General features: G+C 45.9%; 1 pseudogene; it reads left to right on the top strand.

The window, feature by feature from the left end:
• The first annotated feature begins 1,347 nt into the window (after positions 1–1,347).
• Positions 1,348–1,965, top strand: LOC144680359 (peptidyl-prolyl cis-trans isomerase pseudogene; annotated as a pseudogene).
• The last annotated feature ends 7,980 nt before the right edge of the window (positions 1,966–9,945 follow it).

Raw genomic sequence — 9,945 nt, forward strand, 5'->3', positions numbered from 1 at the left:
GCTTGTTACCTCCCCAAAGAATTCTAATTCTAATATATTTGTTAGGCATGATTTCCCTTTCATGAAGCCATGCTGACTCTGCTTGATTAGATTATGTATTTCTAAATGCTCTGCTATTATGTCCTTTATAATAGACTCCAACATTTTCCCACTCACAGATGTTAGGCTAACCTGTTTTTTGTCTCCTTCCCTTTTTGAATAAGGGTGTTACATTGGCCATTCTCCAATCCTCTGGGACCTTTCTAGAATCTAAGGGTTCTTGGAAGATTAGTACCAGTGCATCCACTATCTCTGTAGCTACTTCCTTTAATATCCTAGGTTCAGGGGACCAGGGGACTTATCGGCCTTTAGCCCCATTAGTTTCCCTAGTCCTTTTTCACTAGAGATAGTTATTGTATTTATTTCCACCCCTCCTCTTTTGCCCCTTGATTATTTAGTATTTTTGGAATGCTATTCGTGTCTTCTACCATGAAGACTTATGCAAAGTATTTATTCAACTCCTCTGCCATTTCATGGTTCCCCATTATTATTTCCCCAGCCCCATTCTCTAAGGGGCCTATGTTCACTTTGGACTATCGCTTGTTAAGGTCTTGGCTTTCTTACCACTTTTTCCAAAAAGGATACATATCAAGTACATTTAATTTACATTTCTGACATTGTATAAATTAATTAATTTAATTACTGGGTTTGAATCTAAATATTTAAATATATACTTTTTAGTAGTTCCTACAGATTGAGATACGAATGAAATTAAAGCTGACACATAAACATCTAAACATTGTTATGATCAGGTGAGGAAGGGTAGACTGGCTTCTCTCTTTTCCCGCTGCTCATTTGACTGCAACAGGGATTTTTTTGAACGGATATGCTTGCCAATTCAGTCAGTGCTGTGACAGTAAAAGACACACACAGATTTCCTTGTAAGTTTCTAAAAGGAAAAGAAAGTGTATTTATTGTACTTGACACCAAGTCCAAATAAAAAATAATACAAATGCTCTGACTTTCACGCACACATGGATTTCAGGGTTCACCCACACCCGCTGTAAGTTACTAAGTGGGAGGATAGTTTAAACAGTTTTTTAAAGTCCAATAAAAGTTAGTAGTATACAGATATGGTAGATTGATAACTTGGGTGGTTTCAGGCTGGGCTTGATGGTCCCTCAAGATTTGGTGTCGAGACAGTTTAGAGAGGTTGATGGATGATTTTTTTGTTATTTTGGAGTTGGAAGTTGCTGGGTTGATCCTTAAAAATACTGATTGCTCCATGTGGGTGGTCAAACAACAGTTAGGGCTCAAACTTGCAGGCTGGATGGTGGGAGAGAGAGAGAGAGATGCCCCACTCAGGATTTTATTTCTTTGGCATCTCTTCGGCTTCTGTTATATGGCCTGGAGCAAAGCAATTTATTAAAAATAACAGGATTTTAGTTTACAAAAGTACTTTAAAAATTATTAGCATTTCTTGGTGCAGTCCATGGCCAACAACCAAAATTCCCACATTTACATGGACATCGCTTCCCGGGCTAACACCCTGGTCCGCATCGTCATGGAGCTCAGGGTTGATGTGGTCCCCAAAGCTGCAGAAAATTTCCTTGCATTGTGCACTGATGAGAAGGGATTTGGTTACAAGGGCTCGATATTCCACACAATCATTTCCGGCTTCATGTGCCAGGGTGGTGACTTCACAAAGGACAATGGCACTGGTGGGAAGTTCATCTATGGTGTGAAACTTGCCGATGAGAATTTCCAACTGAAGCACACGAGGCTTGGTACCCTGTCTATGGCCAATGCTGGACCGAATACAAATGGATTCCAATTCTTTATATGTACTGCAGACTGGATGGAAAGCATGCTGTATTTGGTAAGGTTATAGGGGGCGCCGAGGTCGTAAAGAAGATGGAGAAATTGGGCAGCAATGATGGCAAAACCAGCAGTATTATCAGCATCATTAATTGTGGACAAATGTGAATGGATTTATATGATTAAATAAAACTTGATCACTTGTGATTACAAAAAAAAATTTTTTTAAACACTTTAGTTGTAAGGTTGCTCTGTGGAACATTCTGTTGCGTTTCTCGCAGCACTGACATTGCTTGAAAAGTGTAACAAGCTTTTGGTTCTCTATGTGACTCAAAGAGTTAATATAATATCCTTGCATGTTACAATCATTTTAAGTTTTGTAAAGTCTTCATGTTGTTTTGCAGTTCAGTTCAGGGTACTCATAATGAAGCAAGGAAACATCAGGGTAGACAGCCGAGGTGGGTCAGAGGTAAGTGGGGGTTAGGATAGAGTTTTAGGGGTCAGAGGTTATGAGGTTAGGTAATTATGAGATATGGGGTTGCAGTGTACAAGAGGATATGTAGGTCATGAGGTCCAAGGTGGTATGCTCAAGGCCTAATAACTAATAATGAGAACACAAAACAAGGGGAGGGGGCACTGGAATTGGCTGGCCTTAAATTGCTCAGGTGATAAGGGGTGGGCCTAATGCTATGACTATTGGGTGAAGGACAATTAAGCTCCAAAATTGGACAACAGGGAACTGACAAAGATGAAAATTGGAGTAAAGAAATGCCGTGTGGAAGCGGAAGACGTGGCTAGGAAAAATGTGACAGCCAAATATTAACACATTGACAATGCAACACACAACTATTAACACTATAAAAAAATTAAAACATCATGATACAGGAAATAAGGTTAATGTGTATAGGAAGTGTATATCATATGAAAGAGTTTTCATATAGATAGCTGTGGATGAAAATGTCCAATCCCATTGGCGTCGGGCATCATGGCGGGGGGGGGGGACAATATGGCGAGAAGGCCAAAAATCAGTTTTATGCTGTTGTGAAACCAGTTTGCAATTGTCCGTTCCACCCATCAATGGCGGGCCATGTTTCCCACCGCCGCACATCGGGAACCTAATTTAAATACTGTAGCATCTCATTATAAGCCTTGCTCACCGGAATCATCCCCCCACGTCAAATTTACCGCCCATGTTGGCGTGACTTCAGAACGGCGTGCTTCATGACTGCCTTTAAAAGGCGTGCACCAGGCAAGCTGAACTTTGAGGGGAACTCGGAGGTGAGTGCACCCGCATTGCCCTTAGGACATCAAGGAAGCGGTGTCGTGCATTTGAGGGATGAGGGGTTAGCACAGGAAAGTCGCTTTTCGGCTGGCTGTTAGTGTGGTGCTGAGGGAAGGGCTCCAGTGCATCAGACTGGTGGTGGGGATGGCGGCCAAGGCAGCATAGACTGAAGGAAGTACACAAGAACATGCCAGGGATTTAGGGAAGGGCGGTGAGGGAAAACACTTGTCAAAAGTGAGCATTCTTCCACAGCTGAAACCATTCAACTGCAGCTCCACTGACATGCTTGGTGTTGGGCCTCTGAAGCTTTTCTGCCCACTCAACCAATACAAATGCATGAAATTGCCACCAAATGCTTCAGAACTTTCCGCCCCTTGGGCGCAGACTGCAAATAAATTAATTAAGCAGAAAAATTGGACGACTGGGCAAGTTGCATAATCCCCTTGCGAAAGTTGGCCATGGCACAGTCACTGGTGGAGGCGTTCACAGCCGCTTGCAATGTCTTTATTACAATTTGGACCAGCATCCATCATGGTTCAAGCTAACAGTGCAACCTTGCAATGTGGATTAGGAGAATGCCTGCGTCTGAGCTGAGAGCACAGCATGCAGTCTGGTGGGTGAAGCTGTTGCCAATCAGTCAAGTGGAGTGTGACGGAGTTGAGTGGGGTTCCAGACAGCCAATGAATGCACTACATACTGGCCATCCAAGTGGCAGCCAGCACCCTCCAGCATGCTTGAAGGGATCTTCAAACTTAACCAATAGAGACACTTGGTACATCTATGCTAACCTGCGCATCTCTTTTTGATCCTGCAGGAAGAGAACATCAGGATTATGGAGCCTGGTGATTTAGTGGTATACCTCATGGTTAACAGGGAGAAGAAAAAGAAGAGCAGTGGAGATGCCCGGCTCAGCAAAGGGAGGAGCACCTCCCTCAAGATGAAGGGGTGGCAGAGCCTGATGCTGCTGCGCATGCAGATGAAGACCCACAGAAAGCCGTTGCTTGTAGGCGCTTCACTAGACCCAGGGTCTATAGACTACGCTTGTCATTCTTGCAGATGACTGAGAACCAACGTCGATGAAGACTGCATGCACCTGGGGAACTGGTCGGTCATATATGCCATCTGCTGCAGGATTTGGCGCCATGGGGACATGGAGAGCATCCAGTACCAGTGGCGGTGAATGTGACTGCGACGTTCAATTTTTAGGCCAGTGGCTCCTTCTAGGGCTCAATGGGACCTGTGCAGGATCTCACAAGCCTCCATGCACAAGTGTATTCAGAAGGTCACAGATGCCATCTTCTCGAAGGCACAGCACTTTGTGCATTTTGCCCAGGATCAGGCAAGCCAGGAAGCAAGAGCGCTAGGATTTCCAGTGATCTCAGGTTTCCCACAGGTGCACAGAGTGATCAACTACACTTATGTAACACTTAGTTCTCCATGGCAACAAGCAGTCAACCACATCAACCGCAAGAGCTTCCAGTCGCTGAATGTTCAGTTGGTGTGCGACCACCACAAATGTATCCTACATCTGCACATGATTCCCAGGGAGCATCTATGACTCCTACATCCTTAGCAGGTTTCAGATCCCTGACATCTTCCAGGGACCAAAGAGGCTTCAGGCCTCGGGGTCAAGGGCTACCAACAGAGGACGTTGCTGATGATACCCATGCAGCGGCTTCAGACTGCAGCAGAGCAACAGTATAACGAGGCTCAATCCGCGGCCCGGACTTTGGTGGAGCAAATGATAGGCATGTTGAAAATGATGTTCCAGTGCCTCAGCAGGTCCGGTGGAGCACTGCATTACAGTCACCAGAGGGTGTCGCACATCATCGTTGCTTGCTGCACACTACACAACCTGGCACTGCAAGTGGGTAGGACATGACTGAGGAGGAGATGGAAGAGCTGCACATCTCCTCCAATGAGGAGGATGTCAAAGGGGGTGATGGTGGTGAGGTCCTCGAAAGCGAGGATGCTGACGGTGAGGCCACTGCACTGGCCGGATGAGGCAAGCACGCTCGGGAGGCCCTCAAAGCCGTAAGATTCGCGGAGAATGATGACGAGATGCAGTGAGGACATTACTGACATTCTCAACTTGCATCTGTGAATGTTTGACTCCTGTGTGGCCGATGGCAGCGCACATATCCTTAGTGCTCAGGCTCATGTTATGGAGATGCAGTGGAGGCCCTAATAGTTGCTAGCTTCCAGGAGGATGATGACTCCATGCAGTGAGGACACTCCACAGATCCTCACATTGCTTCTGTGAATGTCTGACTCCTGTCTGGCTGAGGGCAGCTCACTTGTGCTCTGTGATCAGGGTCATATCATGGAGATGCAGCCGTGAAACTTTAAATGCACCTGATCCTTTGTCAGCCTTCAGCACCGGTCCCCTTCAGGAGCACAGTGTCACTGGCTACAGGTGCTGAAGAGATGGGGGCCAGCCCCGCGTTAGAGATGCTGAGAGCACACAGAGAGAATGACGGAACTCTGTGACATCTGCCCACGACATTCTGGCAGCAATGACAAGCACCATCAAGGTGCAGATACCAGTAATGTGTCTAGGGAGTGTGAAACCCAACCATCACTTTGGTCTGAAGATTACACACTGCACAGGAAAGAGGCCCTGGACTCAGACACCTGCTTTTATTTTGTGTAGGAACTAAGCTTTCACATTTGAGTGACACGAACACTACTCATCATAACAAGGAGCTATAGACAAGGAGACGTTCTTAAGTTTGTTTACAATAGTGAACATTATGTACAAGTGATTGACACTCGTGCTCAGGCTGTGCAACATCTTCTTAACCTTCCTAATCCTGCCGCTACGTTTTAGTGCTCCCCGGACGTTCACAGCGAAGGTGGAGGCAGCCTGCTGACTGCTATGCCCTGTCTGTGATGACCTTGGCGGGCATCCACTGGAGGGCTGAGACCTGGAGAGCCCCAGCCTGCTTTGGGTGTCCTTCTGTGGGCCAGCTGCACCCTCCTCAGCCTGTTGAGCTAGAGCAGCTGGGGTCACAGGAAGAGGGGATTTGGATGGGCCGGACATTCCCGGAGTCTCTTGGGTGGATGGCCCCGGGGTGTCAAGCTGCTGATCCTCCTCCCTATGGGTGCCCAAGGACCCTTGGCTGACTCCTGGAGGAGAAGGGGGAGCTGGGGTGAGATCGAGCTGCCCCACACCCTCTCACGTTGACACTGTTGGAGGCCAACTTTGGTGTCAACGTGTCAACGATGGAGTTCAGCCCGTGTAGCAGCACAGGACTGATGTCCTGTACCAAGGTTTCCATAGTGGCCGCCATCCAACCAGTGTTGACCCCGGTGTGTTGCCATGCTGGCGCTACCACCTCCGACTGAGGCGAATGGACTCCTCCACTGCAACTTGCAATCTGAGGAGTGCAGCGGATATCCCTTCCTGATGTTACTGAGCTTGCGTTTGCAGCTCCAGCAACTGAGGTATGACTGAGTCCAGAGGCTCTTCATCTGACTCGGACTCAGCAGTCCTTTGAATGCTGGAAACCTGGGAAGTCCCTGCCGCAGCCGCCTGCTGTGGATCGGGCAGTGAGATGTACTCACACAAAAACAGGAAATACTGGAAAAACTCAGTTTTTCACAACATCTGTGGAGAGAAAGAGAGTTAACGTTTCGAGTTCGTATGACTCTTCTTCAGAGCTCTTAAGAGCTGAGTTTTTCCAGCGTTTTCTGTTTTTGGTTCAGATTTGTAGCATCTGCAGTATTTTGCTTTTATCCTAGTTAGATGTACTCACCAGGTTGTGATCCTGAGGCTACTCTAAAGCTAGGTCTCAATGAGGTGTGCCTGTGAAAGCAAGGAGAGATAATTAGTGCATGGCAGGGGACAGTGGAACAGGACACATCACTCATAGCATGGTTATCTGATGGATGTTGTACTGCTGGATCCTCACTTTGTAAAGCACCACTGACCTCGCTGTTAGCACAGGAATGATTCAGAGCCTCACCGGCCAGCTAGATGACTCTACTTTCAAAGTACCTTGATTTCAGGCATTCCTCCACCAGTCTGTGACCTCTCCCTCTTGTTGTGTGACTACTTGTCCTGCATGAATAGAGATGGAGAGAGTGTAAGCAGGAGACTCATAGATGTCTACAGCACAGAAGGCGGCCATTTGGCCCATTGTGCCTGCGCCACCTGCCAGGCCAGATGATAAGTACGCCAGGAATGTGTGGGTGATGAGTGGTCCCATTGATGGGATGAGGACAATGGAGGTGTAATTGAGAGAGTTAATGGTGATGTCCTTGAACTGGCAGTGTGTGAGATCTCTGTGGATGTATGTTGGATTTGTGAGTTGAGAAGAGTGACTTACCTTGGCGGAATGGAGGAGATCATTCATCCTCTTTCAGCACTGGGTGGCTGTCCTCTTTTGCAAGCCATTGGCGCTGACCACTGCTGCCACTGACTTCCATGCTGGGTTGGTGACCTTGCTTGCTGTTCTTCGCTCAAGCGGGGGTAGAGGACTTCACTGCGGGTCTCCACTGCGTCCAGTAGGCGCCCGAGGGAGGCACTATGTTTCTCCCTTTGGCATCCGTGACTTTGTAGTATCTTCCGATCCCTTAGAGAGTGCTAGCTCTTTGCAGGGCGCCCTTTAAATATGGCGCCAGGATCATTGAATGCCTGAGGTGATGGCGGGGTGGGCGAATCAGAGGCTGCCTGCCAGTGATCTGGACTGTCTCCTATGAATGCATTATTAATGAGGCCAGACACACCGGGAATGGGATGATATGGCACGAAACCCGCCATTGTGGCCGGTGGCTAAAACCAATTTTTTCATGTGTGCTACCGCACTTAGTGCAAATCTGGGACAATTCTGCCCTATGTTATTTTAGATTCTATACTGTGTTTGTGTAATGTAAATAAAGACCAGCAGATGGAGCGCTGAATCTCAGTGAAGATAAGAAAACAACAGTTTGCGGCTGGGATTGTAGTTGCAGAATTTTCCTGACCTTGCTGGAAACTAGAAAAATTATGAATACATTTTTGTTCTGGACATCTGAGATGAAGAGTCCATACTTACAATAACCCAAAACATCTAATGGTGGCAGTGGTTATTTTTCTTTTCTAAAAGTAGAGTCTTGAAACCATGAAAAACAGAACGACTGGCCAGAGACCAATCAAAAAAAAAATCTGGAAAAGACATATGCCTGGAATTTCTCTGTTCAGTCTTCTGACCTTCCACCATAATTTTGGCAGGATGTTGGCAGAAGCCGATGAGAATTGGCAAAATGACAATTTCACTGTACTACTGGAGTTTCTGTGGACCTAGGATTACCAAGTCTGGTTTGACGTAGGAGGTTTCATCGGATGGCGGAGTTTCGCATCCTGCACTCAACAGCCAACACTGTCTATCCCACAGCCATTTCATGCTCCAAAGAGCAACAATTGGCTCGAGGCAGGACTTTCACCCCCTCAGAGAGCTGCCCATGATCTCTTGGCTACAAAAAAAGCCCAACCCATCTCACAGTACATCACATTCCTATGCCAATCAGTCAGTGAATTAGCTGATTTAATTTATTCCTTTTAATGGGGTGTGGGCATCACTGGCAAGGCCAGCATTTGTTGCCTATCCCTAATTGCTCTTGAATTGAGTAGCTTCCTCAGCCATATCAGAGGGCAGTTAAGAGCCAATCATATTGCTGTGGGCCTGAAGTCACATATAGGCCAGGCAAGAATGGCTTCCCTAAAGGGCATTGGTGAACTAGATGGGGTTTTGATGGTCTGCATGGTCACTATTACTGAGACAAGCTTTATAATTCCAGATTTATTAACTGAATTTAAATTCATCAGCTGCTGTGTGGATTTGAACCCAGGCCACCAGGGCATTAGCCTGGGCCTCTGGTTTACTAGCTCAGTGATATTACCACTTCACCATCATCAGTTGAGGAGGGATGTTTGGATGATTCTCTGCTTTTCATTCTTCAGTCAACAGCCCAATTTCTCATGTCTGATTTTTTTTTTACAACTAATAAACAAAAGTGATAAAAAAAAATAGAAAATACATTCCCCCTGTGATTTTTCTCCTGGGTTGCTCACATCAGCATCCTAGAGACGAGTCTTTAATTCCTGGAGACTGCAGGGCAATTTTTGATGCTTAACAGCCCCATGCTGACCTTCCGAAACATTTATATCGAGAGATTGGGAAACTCTTGAGGAAATTCTACGCCAGGGTCCATAAATAAGTAAGAGACTTTAAAAGCACAGAGAACTTGTTCCTTTTCACACAATGGGGAAATCTGATTTCAATATGCCTGCAGGAGAACCAAGATGGAGTGAATGACTCGAAAGATTTAAAATTAAATCAGATTGTTACACTCATACAGCTGATAGGTGAGTTAGAAATTTTGTTCTTTTTTTCAACTGTCCAAGAACAGTGGGGTACGAAACAGAATGAGCTGGATTCAGAAAGCATATTGTAGTCCAGAGAAACCCAATTTTTGAAAAGCTAAATTTGATTAAGGCGAGAAAAATACCAAATCAGTGGACAGCTTCTTGACATCCTAACACTGCCTGGTAAAGGATTACACCCCTACTGTGTTTCACAAAATATCTGATCATATTGCACAAGAGTGTCTGACAGATTATGGTTAGACCTCGAGTTAACCCGTGTTAAAGCAATAATTCAAGCATGACAGAGCAATGCTATGGGACAGCAAGTCAGTAATGAGGTGGCAATCAGTAAACAGAGCAAATATTGACAAGTTATAAAGTGTGGAAGACAACAGTAAATTGAAAAGCACAATAGTTAAAGTATTTTATAGAAAGGGAGTGTCAGCATCAGAGAAACAGAAAATTTACAATGGATGTGGGAGGCATCTACTAAAGACCCAATATTTATATCAAGTTA

The sequence above is a fragment of the Cetorhinus maximus genome, chromosome 5, assembly GCF_964194155.1.
Source record: "Cetorhinus maximus chromosome 5, sCetMax3.hap1.1, whole genome shotgun sequence".
In the NCBI taxonomy this organism is placed as follows: domain Eukaryota; kingdom Metazoa; phylum Chordata; class Chondrichthyes; order Lamniformes; family Cetorhinidae; genus Cetorhinus; species Cetorhinus maximus.